Source organism: Euprymna scolopes, chromosome 3 (genome assembly GCF_053919585.1).
Source record: "Euprymna scolopes isolate OS-2025 chromosome 3, ASM5391958v1, whole genome shotgun sequence".
NCBI lineage: Eukaryota > Metazoa > Mollusca > Cephalopoda > Sepiida > Sepiolidae > Euprymna > Euprymna scolopes.
Window position 1 is genome coordinate 39,853,461 of NC_136484.1, and position 13,816 is coordinate 39,867,276.

The window sequence follows — 13,816 nt, forward strand, 5'->3', positions numbered from 1 at the left end:
TTTATTTTTATCTTCTTTATAAGTGACTTGCACAAATCACTGCGTTTTACAGACTTTATATTAAAACATATGTGAATATTGTGTCGTAGGTGCTAAAATGTTTATCTACTTGATTTGAGTATGTTTGACACATTCGGCTTGACTTTGAGAGATAATGGAAAGGTAAAAAGATAATATTTCTTTTTCCGTTGGTTTTTCCAAGATGATGACCAGTCGTAGTAGTTATTAAGAATATCCAGAATGGAAATACAAATGATGTAAATTCCAAATTGTATTTTGAAAAAATAATTGGTACTTTGAAATCTGACCAAGTTGTTACACACACACACACACACACACACACACACACACACACATATATATATATATATATATATATATATATATATATATATATATATATATATATATATATATATATATATATCGTTGAGCTTATATCAACTTGAACTAATTAGGTAATTTATTTATGTTCGCTTCCCGGTTGCCCCTATGTTGTTTGAGTAATTTTCGTTGTGTATCTTGTCAAAAATTAATAGTTTTCCGATATCGGTACAAGTCTGGCACCACTCCACAACAAAATGAGCTTCCCTTACAATTAGCAAGCATTTCTGTGTTATGAATAAATGATAGAGTATATTCAGTCAATTGACCTTTTTTTCTATTGACGAACACCTTAATGCGAACACCGAATATGAGTATTTGTTTTTCCCAGAAAAAAATATAAGCTCATTGTTAAACATACACGCTTCGTTTCGGCGGGGGCAGGGAAACTTCAACTGCCCCTATCTTAGTGTGAGTGGCGGTGCTGTTTCCTATCGTTTCAAAGTCGGTTGACTTATATGTACCTCAGCATCATGATTCCACTATTGTAATCTAATAGTTCCTGAACAAGATGAAAGAGACAAAGAATGGCTGCTATGCAAGAAGTGTTTTTAGAGAGGTGTTCCACTTATCTCCTCATGTGGGGATTGCATCAAGTCAGCATTGTTTTTAATTCTATTAATCCCCAAATGTAAGGGTCAACTGTGATTAATATCCAGATTAAAAAACATCTTAAGTGAGGTGTGCATCAAACTATTTGTTCACAGTACATTTACATTTCTGCATGTTGGTGCAGTCGGGAAAACAGGAAGAAATGGAGGAATTCTTATAGCAAGCTCCACGAAGAAATACCTACTGGATCAGAAGGTGTTTATAATTTCTATAGACTAATGTCTCTTATTTGGGGTTGGATTTCAAAACTAAAACCTATCTAAATCTAACCTAGGCAATTATTCAGACACCTGCCAATCTAAAATTGCAGATGAGATCGCTCTCAGGGACAACGATCCAGATCTATATTTAATGCTATTGAAAATTTACTTATAATGTAATATTGCATGCACTTAATAAAAAAAATTATGATGAACATAAAGTGATACACGTATTCGTTTTGATGCCTAGCTGTACCCGGCCACGCGTTGCTGTGGTTCAGTTTGTTTAAATGGAAAATAGAAAAAAAAGACAAAATTATGTTTCTGATGTTTATGTTCCCAACTTGTGAATCCACAATATTTTGAGACTTCTTCATGGTTATTTCAAATGTAAAATGCAATATCTTAAATGGAAATGGTATATACGTTAATGTCATTCAATGCGCTTTCGCTGCCCGTTCTTCTTTAGGTTGACAGAGGAGAAAACATGGGGGCTTTATTTTACTATGGACATGTATGTGAACACGCACTGGAAAATCTCGTACATTAGAAAATTTAGTCGATTTTCTTTTTGTATAAAAATATGGTGTTTACAATAATAAATCAATGGAAAAAATAAACAACTGTTTAGAGAATAAACCCAACAAAATGTTGTAGGGTAAGTTTTAAATAAACGAAAAAGTTTGACAAACTTTTGTTTTGTTTTTTTAATCAAATAAATATTCTTATTATCGCAAAATTTTTGGGCAAAAAAATATTGTTTTCAAATATCAATAATCCCCCCACTCTTTATCTGTGCCTAAACCTAAACGTAGATTCCATGAACAAAGCTTCTTTCTTAGAACTGCACGCCTGTGGAATTGTCTTCTGTTTTCCTGCTTTCCGGCTGACTACAATATGTTTGTATTCAAGTCTAACGTAAACAAGTTCTTAATGAGCAGTTCCATATAAGTTAACAAATTTACTGAATTGATTACTATATTGTCCAATTTCTACTGTACACTCTTTAACCCTTATCCTCGAGTGGCCACTTGGCCTTGATAATGTGGTGATGCCTATGTAAAAAATATATAATCAATGAGAATATTCGTAAACATTTTGATGACTATTCGTTGCTGTAGCGAAAGTCGTAAATCGAAATATTGATGTTCAATTGAAACTAGTAGTATCTAATGAATTGCTATGTCGAAGTAATGAAAATATCCCAAACGCACAAAAAACGATAAGTGAGAAATTAATTAATAAAGAGAATAGTTTTCGAATAAATTAGAATTTTTAGCTATTTCCCTTGTGTTTACGACACATTTTCGTTGAATCATGGAAAAATTAGGTAGATAATATTGCTTATTGTTGATGTAAGTAATTATCATTATTTTTTTAATTAAAAATCAACTTTTCGGCTTTCGCTACAATAACAAGAAGTACCCTTTTCATCAACCGACCAGTACAGTGAATACCCTGCCTAAAATTTTTATTTACTCTTGCAGACGTTAACCCAGATCATCAGGATTTTCCGTCAATTATTGTTCGAGCTCGGAGGAAGCCGAGCTAAGCAACAGGCGCAAACAAATTTAAAACAAACTAACCGAAACAAATAGAAATATAATAAATAGGAAATAAACATTTACTTTAACTTTACTGAATGTATATTTATTTTTCTCGAGAAAAGCTTCATTTTATATTGTTTATTTACATTTAAACCAAACACGCAAACAAGAACCATGCGCGAAGGGAAATATGTGCAGTGAGAGAAAGAAAGAGGTGAATAGTAACTCCTTACACACATCATAATAGAGATTTGTATCGTACATGACTGTAATGACGTAGGCATTAAATGAACTTGACGTCATGAGAAATAATATGTCTCTTTGTGACACCATAATTTAATTTTACTAACCGTTCGTTTATAAAGGTAAGAATTGGATTCCAGGATATGAGAATTTTCATAGCTCAGCCAATCAGAATGGACGAGGCCTTTATTATTTATGAATTGAAAATTGGGTTTTCCTCCAAGTCCACCTTAGACCCCTAAACCTACTCTCTCTGAAATTTCTCTTCGCAGACAGAACCCACACTCTTTAATCTGAAAATCAACTCTTCCCGTAATAGGAAAAATTTAATTTCAAGACGTTTGGACATGATCTCATCCCTGCTATACAGATTAAGAAATGCTCCGCTGAGCTAGGCCCTGTTTTCTCCAATTTCTTCAACAAATTCATAGCCGAGTCTTGCTTTTCTAATAGTTTGAAAATCGGATCTGTTGTAATTGTCTCCAAGAAATCTGTCGAAGGAACTGACCCGCTCAATTATGGCCTCATCAATACCTTCTCCCTTAAATACTTTTTTGAGTCTTTCATCAATGAAGCACTAATCCGCAAGTTTGTAAATGCTAAGCTTTTTTTATTTTGACAAAGAGTATGACGTTATACAAGCCGTTTGACAGCAGATATTTTAACCGGCACCTCTGAACGCATATACCATGCACTACGTAAGATGCAGGGACTAGAGCTACAGTCCTGTATATGTCTAAAGCTTTTGACAAGATCTGGCATAAATGGCTGCCCATAAAATTAAATTCTATGGTATTTGTGGACCAAAACTCAACATAATCAGATCCTTTTTTTACACAAAAAATGTCTACACAAAAAGATCCATGTTGTTCTTGATGGCCATTCGTTAAATGAACATTTATGTAAATGTGCACCAGGGATTAGTCCTTTGACCTTTATTATTCTTGATAATCATATATGACCTCCTAAATACAATTACGTTTCAGGTGTGTATATTTGCTGATGATAGCATGCTCTATAATAGACACAATCGTAAAGCGAATGTGCATATACCCAATGCAATGATAGAAACCATCGAAAATGACCTTCAGTGTATAGTAGGGGGAACCAGAATTATATCTACTAAGACTAACCTGTTTCCTCTGATAATTACAATAACATTTCGGATGGATAGAACATCTATCACCAGTCATTCACCTATAGTTCTGGGTGATTTTATCGAAAAGAAACTAGTTTGAATCATAAAATTAGAATTGCAAAAAAGGTATGTGATCAACGACCTCTGTTGGACAGAGACAGAACACTTTTCCCTTCACTGTACGCCAAGCTCGATTTAATTAAGCAGTTCATCAAGGCTCTGGACAAGGATGTTTACTTAGCGTTTCAAGAGTTTAAACCAACTGAATGAACATGTAAACCTCGTGCAAATCCGCTGGACACCACTCCAGATAATTTCTCTTTATCAACATTCTCCTAATTTGTCGTTAGGATCTCTCCTAACATAACGGTCGTCTATAGAATTATGTCTTGTTACTCTTCCAATAGAGTGTCATACTACTTTAACATTTTGATATTCCGAGCAATTCTGGATTGTTTTTCCAACTTTTCACAGATTATAATCGGAAGATCACAAAAGCGCAACTTTTCACAGATTATAATCGGAAGATCACAAAGGCGTAACTTGTCATAGATTATAATCGGAAAATCACAAAAGCGCAACTTTTCACAGATTATAATCGGAAAATCACAGAGGCGCAACTTTTCACAGATTATAATCAGAAAATCACAAAGGCGTAACTTTTCACAGATTATAATCGGAAGATCACAAAGGCACGATTTTTCACAGATTATAATCGGAAGATCACAAAGGCGAAACTTTGCACAGATTATAATCTGAAAATCACAAAGGCGCAACTTTTCACAGATTATAATCGGAAAATCACAAAGCCGCGATTTTTCACACATTATAATCGGAAAATCACAAAGGCGCAACGTTTCACAGATTATAATCGGAAAATCACAAAGCCGCGATTTTTCACACATTATAATCGGAAAATCACAAAGGCGCAACTTTTCACAGATTATCACTGGCAAATCACAGAGGCGCAAGAGTTATATTATCCAGGGCAAAACTTTGCTGAAATAACCATGCCTTACAAGGCTCCTACAATCCTGATTTATTTTTATAACCTTGCCATTCTTCAGGAATAGTGAACTCGACTGGAAATTCATTCCTGCCTATGTCATCATCACTGTAAGCTTTTTCCACCTACCATGGCGTATGTCGCTATCACAATTGAGTTGTCCATGTAAGCTCTTATCGGTGTCTGACGATCGGTAGCTTTAACAACCATGTTCCTGGCCAACGAGAAGAGAATGGCAGACGATTTACAACCGGAACAATACTTTTTCCAACCTTTTCCATTCTAACCGTGGTATTACGTAAACTACTTTCTGTTGAAAATCTTCGTAATAGTTGCTTATTAGATCGAATAGTGGTGAAGGCGCGTAATGTGTCACTATGACTACTTCAACAGGTTTATGGCGTATGGACCAATAAGTTTAATCATAATACTGCCAGGTTTACGTTTATCTCTCTAAAAAGTTGTGTTACGAAACCCCATATATCCCAGGCCACCTGGTATACCGGCGACCACGCCTTTCTGAACTAATGTATTAATATTGCCATTTTCGAGAATGAAAATCAAACGTTGCCTTGAGAATAATTCGATGAATATCTTGCTGTCAATATTAAACAAGAGAATAATACGGATCTGATGCAGAGTCTTGGATGAACTTTCTTTCTGGGTGAGTACTACTTTTGCGAATTTCCATTACTCAATAATTTTATCTTTTCACATAACGAAACTCAATATTCTCCATAGACTTGGAAAAATGCTTTTGCAGCGTTTGTACACGATAAAAATTCTCCGCTTGAACTGGGTGCTGAAGTGGGTCTCGATGCTCTCAGAACTTCTTGAATTTTTTCCCTAGGTGAGCAAACCTGTGTCAAATGGATATATTGGTAGCTCCTGAGAGATCAGATTGTTATTTCACCCAATGCATGTTTATGCATGGAAGTACGGAGATCGATGTTAATTTCTCTTTCTAAAGATTCTATTTGCCCACTACGTTTATCTCTTAACAAGTTCCTTGCGAAGCCAAAAGAGTTGAAAAGTTGATATAAAAATTGTCTCCCTTCTTCTTCTTCTTCTTCTTCTTCTTCTTCTTCTTCTTCTATGGCACTCATCTCTCCAGACTAATTTAATTTCCTCTGATTATTTTGAATGCAATTTTATTCTTTGAGATGCGCTAAGGAGAATATGTTGGAATCATCAAAAGCATAATACAAAATAGAATATTCTAAATCGTTTTAGAAACTATCGTATGAAAAATATTTGTCCTGTCTATGTTGTTAGAACTGATTTACTAAATCTACTATATATATATATATATATATATATATATATATATATATATATATATATATATATGTGTGTGTGTGTGTGTATGTGTGCGTGTACGTGTGTGTGTGTGTATCATATATGGGTTTTAGAGATAGGCCCTCGTTCCATAATCATATTTATTGTAAACTACATTGCAGAAGGATACAGCTGTGGAATTCTCATGAGTCACGGTAGTGCACACACACGCACACACACACACACGCACACACACGCGCGCACACACATATATATATATATATATATATATATATATATATATATATATATATATATATATATATATATGTCTGTGGGTGTGTGTTCTGTTTAAGATAACGCCATTGAGATCAACTAGTATATAAAGATTCGAGATGTGTTGAAAATATATCAAGAACAAAGCTATTTCTTTTCGGAATAGAAATAGTTTAAACATTGAATATAAAATGTGTCAACTTCGACTTCAACATATTTTTATTCCACGATATTTTAATTGATTAAAACGTCACATTTGAATGTCGGGTCATGTTTGTCGATTATGTTTATATTTGCTGTCTTCTTCAAACAAATGCAAATCTTCCACCCTAGAGATATGTTTTTCGTTTATGAATAAAAGAAAAGTTTGAAGCTAATTTAGTCTTGACGTTGTGGAAGCACCTCATAAGCATGCGTAATGTTTTGTGGTTTGAAATAAAAACAATCGTCTTTTAACAAAAACCCGAACAGATATATTTTATGATACACCCATTAAATCTGCACGTTTAGTGTTTAAAATTATGTTTCGTACTTAAAATCAACTCATAGATATTTGGACGCATCTCGGAATGAATTTCCTAATGCATTAAATCAAATGCATTTTTGATGTTTACATTAATTCGCTTGTTCCCTGGTTTGCATCGTTCACTCAATCTCATTGGTTGTCATAGATTTTTGCTTCTGCCATTGCCAATCGTTATTCTTACTTTTATATATATATATTGTCGGAATAATTCTGAGACTTCTAGACAATCCTACAGAACAGCTAACAATACTTAAAAGGATAAATCTGGCTAGTATGAAAGGATTCCTGACCATATCTCATCTTAAAATGTTGGCTCCCGTGATATTTAGAAAATGTATAATAATATGGCTAATAATTGCAATCTGCTCTTCCTCCTCTACGTAATTGTATTCAGATTATTTACTTTTCTAGATATAAGATAAGGCTAATCTCTTTTTATGGACAATACATCTATCGTTTCCTATTGTTATTCTACCTGATTTTCCTAAAAACTGTTAAATGTCTTAATGCATTAATTATCGCCCCAAAGATGGTTACTATGGTTCTTTCTTATCTTTACTAGTCTACGACTTCCGGTCCTGATTTAAATCCTGTTGTCGTTATCAAACGTTTTGCCTCTGAACTTTCTCAAAATGACTCAATATTTTTTTAACAAAATTGTTTCCCTTCTTGTTGGAAACAATCCTCTTTGTTCTTATCTATGCTGATGATCGGTCTGACTCAACTAAGTATTGTCCTGTTAGGATCCTCTCCTTTTATTAGCAAAGTTTTTGAAAGTTTGGTCAACAGCAAGTTTGTTTATTTATTTTTATTTATTTATTTTTTTGAAAACCTGCACCTTTTAAGTGATGTTCAGTATAGCTTTCATGGTTTTTGTTCGACTGCTGATCTAACTGTTGTAACAGGGCAGATCTGTTGGTTCATGGATAATTCAAGAGGGGGTAGGTCGACTGCAATTGACGTTTAGAAGGCGTTCGACAGGGTGTGATATTTTGATATATTTTTACATAAACGTCAGGGTCATGTTATTGGTGGTGAGACTGTTGGCATCACTTTTTTTTTCTCTGGTCGAATATTACGAGTAAATTTGAATAGCGTCTCTTCATTCTTTTTTCTACCAATGCTGGTGTTCCCCTGCGCTCTATTATAGACACAACTCTTCTCTATATGAATTATTTTCAGAGAAACTTGTAGTAAGTGTTCAGAAAATGAATATTTACGCTGATGATACCATTTCCCATTGTAATTTTGCATCTCTCCCATCTCTCTCGGAGCAGATGAAATATGTAGCTAATCTAGAAGTTGACTTGACTTCAGTTGGAGATTGGGGCACCAAATACCTTGTTTGTTTTAATACTGTTAAGACTCTGCTTATACCTTGTGCCTTTCAATCCTAGGCGTATCCATTTTCCTCCTGAGATGGCTCTGTCCTTGCGGAAAAATCGACTCTGAATCCTCTTGATCTTTCTTTTTCAACAGATCTTTCTTAGAGTTCATATATTAAGTACATTACTCCTTCTGCTACTCGTAAAATAGGTTATCCGTATTGTTCGAAACAGTTTATCGCACCTAACGCTCTTTTCTATCTCTACAAATCTAATATCAGACAATGTATGCAGTGTTGTTGCCATATTTAAACTGGTGAAACTCTGTCCTATTTTTTCCAACTTGTTTGTACTCGTTAATCGAGTGATCTCCATTAATTCGCTGTTTTGATACCTCATTGTAATACAGCTTCCTATTCTAGTAGCCTCTTTACATGCTCGTGAATCGCTCTTTTTCTTATATATTTTACTCCTAATCAAAATTTGGTCTTTTCATTGAAAAAGGTCAATAGACATCTCCTTCATTTGCAATAATGATCTTTCGTTCTTTCGTTCTTGTAAGCTCCTTATATTAAGTAGCTTCACGCCTTGTCTGGAGTGATTTCCATATGTATATGTGTGTGTACGTGTGTATGTATATGTGTGTGCACGTGTGTATGTATATGTCGCTAGCCTTTTTCATTTATGCATGTTTCGTTAAACAACAGCTATAATTCCGGTGACTTTCTCTTACAATCCGGTTTTTTTTTCACTTTGACGGGCGAGTGTTCGAATGTTCTGTTCGGGTGTAAAAATAAATTAGCTATAGCCTCGAACGTTTTCGACTCGCATGAGTCTTCTTCAGGCATATGATGCACTAAAAACTGTAGAATTTAGTAGAATTTATTGGGAAAGGCGATTAAAATGGTTGGAAAGAGTTTAAATGTACCATTTCCTCCTTCAAGACTGATGAATTGTCGATTTGTTTAAGAGAATAAGTAAAGTATTGATGATGGCGAATGAACACGTTACAATGTAAGATATTAAGGATGGCGGTATTTTTTTATTAATATATTTCTTAATTCTTTTTGGGGGTGTCGTGTGCTACTAGATGTTGGTAAGTTGAGTTGTTAATGGAAGACATGTAAGCCGAAATTTACAGTTTAGTTTTTATGTAGGAAATATGTTTATATACGATATTCTTGATCACACAAAAGTTCCTTTAATAGGGATTAGGAGATGGAATAAAAAAGAGAACTTTGTGCTAGAGAAAGTTATATAAGTAGAGCCAAGGATCAAATTGTTAATATGAAAATAATAAGTTTCCATGCGCTGACGGTTAATTATATCATAAATGCAAGATTGCCACCATCACAATATGCAAATTAGTCAACATTTACAATGTATTTTTATAACTCTACTTATACATTACTGTAGATAGATATTCATAAATTTGCATATCAATGAATTAGCTACCCTATGAAGACGTTATAAAAATTTCTTGGGCGAGAGGACAGAAGGTTCTTGGCAGCAAATAGAACAAGACAAATGTAAAAAATTTTCTAATGACATTATAAGATATTTCAGTTAATGCAACCGATGCGAGAGTCGGAATTTGTAAAAATTCCTCGTGAAATGGAGAGATTAAAATACGATTTGGGTTCGACTTAATGAAAAGAGTCGTCGTCGTGAAATGAAGTTATTAAAATATGATTGGGGTCGGACTTTTTTTTTCATAGAATTAGCGTCATTGCGCTGTGTGGTCTAGTTGTGTATAATCGTGTTTGTAGGGCTAACTGCGTTTAGATGTATTTGAAGAGCTGTATCTCGCTGTGTAACCTAAGCTAGCCGTACCAAGCCATGAAGAGTGAGTTAGCTATGTCTAGCCATGTAGTGTGAGCTAGCTGTATCTAACCATGTAGTAAGTGTAAGCCTTGTCTAGCCGTGCTAGCTTTATCTAGTCGTGTAGTGAGAGCTAGCTGTGTATAGTTGTGTTTGAAGGGATAGCTATGCCTAGAAGCCATTGGATGTAAGTGTTGAACTGGGCACGGGTGTATGTGAGATTATCTTTTAAGTATCACGGGGTCGTGTAGTTTGGTATTGATTGATTTGCCTAGCAATGAATTAGCAGACCCAAAAAGACTTTATATAAAGACCGTAGCCAATATGAAAGGGGGGAACAAATGGCACAAGACGAATCTAAAATGTTTTGAGCATACTGCCAATTATTTTTTTCTTATGATATTATAGTTACGAATATTGTTTGGGCATACAATGAATGTTAAAGCTTTCAGAATCATTTTCAAAATATGTGCAAAAAATCATTTTTCCACGACAAATAAAATCAACGTTTCGAGGCTTAAGCTTAAAGTGCATTAAGGAGGCAATTAATTAAGGGAATATTATTTCATAGAACACAAAGCACTTCAAAACAATTTGTTTTGGAATCCATACGAAAGCAGCAGATCTATATATTATTAAAGTTCTGATTATATTGCTTTTAGATTGTTTTTTTTTCTTGCCGTGCACAATTCATTCGCATATGTATGCTCATGTGATAATGAAACAGTACATAACGTGATTGACTGGGTGAATTAAATGCTGTGAATAAGAGAGAGAAACATGTAGAGAAGGGTTAAGAAATAGAGCAGAGCAAAACGAAAGAACAAAGAGATACACGATAGTTTATAACATCAAAATGTATTTTATAGCATAAGATATGAAATGCAAGACATCAAGTTGAAACATAGATTTGTAATACTTGTAAACATGAGTATACTTAAATATTAAAGTTGTAAATATATTTAATCGATATGATATAGTTAATCCAGCCTACTTACCAAAGGTTATCATCGATAAATTTGAATATGTCAAATCAATGTTTCTTTCCAAATATACTTAGACCAGTTAGGAAGATTATTTAAATGTAGACAGGTTTTAATATTTTACTAAATAGCAGCGCCAGTTTACGATATTAATGCAATAAATTCGGGATTTCACTATATATTCAAGCTAAGGAAGTATTTATAAGCAAATTATGTATTTATGTTTACTTAAGTGTAATATGTAAAACAAATACTTATCAACACAAGTTATGGGCGTTTCGACAAGTATTTTTAAAAATATTTCGGCATTACGTTTCTTCTTACTTTGTTTCTTCGTTCTACCTGCGGGCCCTGTCGGTGGGGCATTAGAATACGCAGACTGCCCCCTTGCAGAGGGTAAAATCCCTCAATTGGGGTCCTGGATATGACCTTAAACTATATCCAGTGGTAAGGCCCCAGCTTGTGGGCTTTGGGGAGTGTGGAGCCACCCTTTAATTACCATTACTCCCAGGTCCACTCTGACCCGGAGTGGTAGTACCTGTTAGGGTCCCAACTATGGGTTAAATAGAAACTGATTTGAAAACAACAAATATATTCTATTAAAAAAAATTTTCTTCAAAATCTTTGGATTCGGCATTAAATAACCCGAAAAGGGTTGATATGCCGTAAAACAAAAACAACCGACCAACCAATCGTTCTACCTGCATGCAAATTCCGATTTGCCGTTATTAAATTATTAATATCTTGTATCTCAAATTCTCCTGCCAGTTACTCACTACTGAAAACGAATTTTTCAATTTTAATGATTTCATAACGTTGAATTTACTTTTTAGATTTTCTCTGAGCTTTCTTGATTATCTTTTAAAACTCTCGCTCGAAATAAATTGGTTTGCAACCAATTTTTATAGCGTGTCAGTTAGTTCTCGTTATTTTGTGTAGCATTCGATATTGCAATTTGCAAGTACCTGCACTGCCAAAGATAGAATTGTATTTATCGACCGGTAATCGAGCGTGGATGGTTGGAAACATTCCTCATTTTAAAAAGTCGCAACTCACTAACATATTTACGCATGCCCCATTTTAGATAGATTGTTTCTCAAAAGTATTCAAGTATTTTTTTACTAAATAACATTTTCAGCGGCTAACGAATCGATAAATAAACATTTTCAAATCAGCCATTCTACGTTCGAACTCTGCGTCGAGTGCAAATTGTGAAAGACTGCAAATGTATGAAACTACTGTAAAAACGCTATATCACTTTCTTACTTCTGTCGTACACAGCTGTTATGTTATCAATGTCATACATAGCTAAAATATCATTGATTGGATACATGAAAGAAGTATTTTAAGCAACACAATAACTGTTCTACCTGAAAATTACTTCATTAAAGGTACTGTGTTATTTTTATATTCTCCGTTAGTATGACCCTGTCGGTGGGGCATTAGAATACGCAGACTGCCCCCTGCAGAGGGTAAAAGTCCCTCAATGGGTTCCTGGATATGACCTTAAACTATATCCAATGGTGAGGCCCCAGCTTGTGGGCTTTGGGGAGTGTGAAGCCACCCTTTAATTACCATTGCTCCCAGGTCCACTCTGACCCGGAGTGGTAGTACCTGTTAGGGTCCCAACTATGGGTTAAATAGAAACCGACGTGAAAACAACAAATATATTCTATTAAAAAAAAAATTTCTTCAAAATCTTTGGATTCGGCATTAAATAACCCGGAAAGGGTTGATATGCCGTAATACAAAAACAACCAACCAACCAATCTCCGTTAGAAATATTTAACAGAATGTGTTACATTCATAGACGGGATTGCTTTTTTATTTAAATCGCTCTAAACAAGGCAGGAAGCCACTTGATGTAAGAGGCTAACAAGAACACAAGCTGATTATTGCAAAAATATTAGTCTTGAAAAGGCCAAGGCTGTAGGTAAACAGAAAGAAAACAGTGAAAAAGGTTCCACAACGTTGCAGTTCTTAGAAAGGAGCTATTGGAATAGGAGCTGCATTACAGTGTGGTATTGAGACAAGGAGTTGATAGAAACCAAGGAGTCAAACGAGCTGGAACAAATGTGGCGGGGAGTAGATACGGCAATTCTTAGGAACACATGTCATAATAGTATTTGTAGAAAAAACTGAGACTAGCTATACCACGTCTGTGAATGAGAAGTACCAGTCAAAAAGAAAGTGTGGGAGCAATTAAATTACCGATACGTGTCTACAATTTATCAAGAACCTTCAAATGGAACACACTGCGTTCCGTTTTCTAGTGTAGTCAAAGATCCAAACGGGGCTATACATCCATGTAAACAATTGATGGTTACTGCTGTGGTTTATTTTTTATATTTTAATATTTCTAGTCATTTCGAGCTATTCTGCTCTACTATTATAGAATAGAAAGCATCTAATAGATACTAAACCACGATCGATCAGTTTTTCACCAGGATCTAGAAATTATAAGAGGTGTTTTCGAT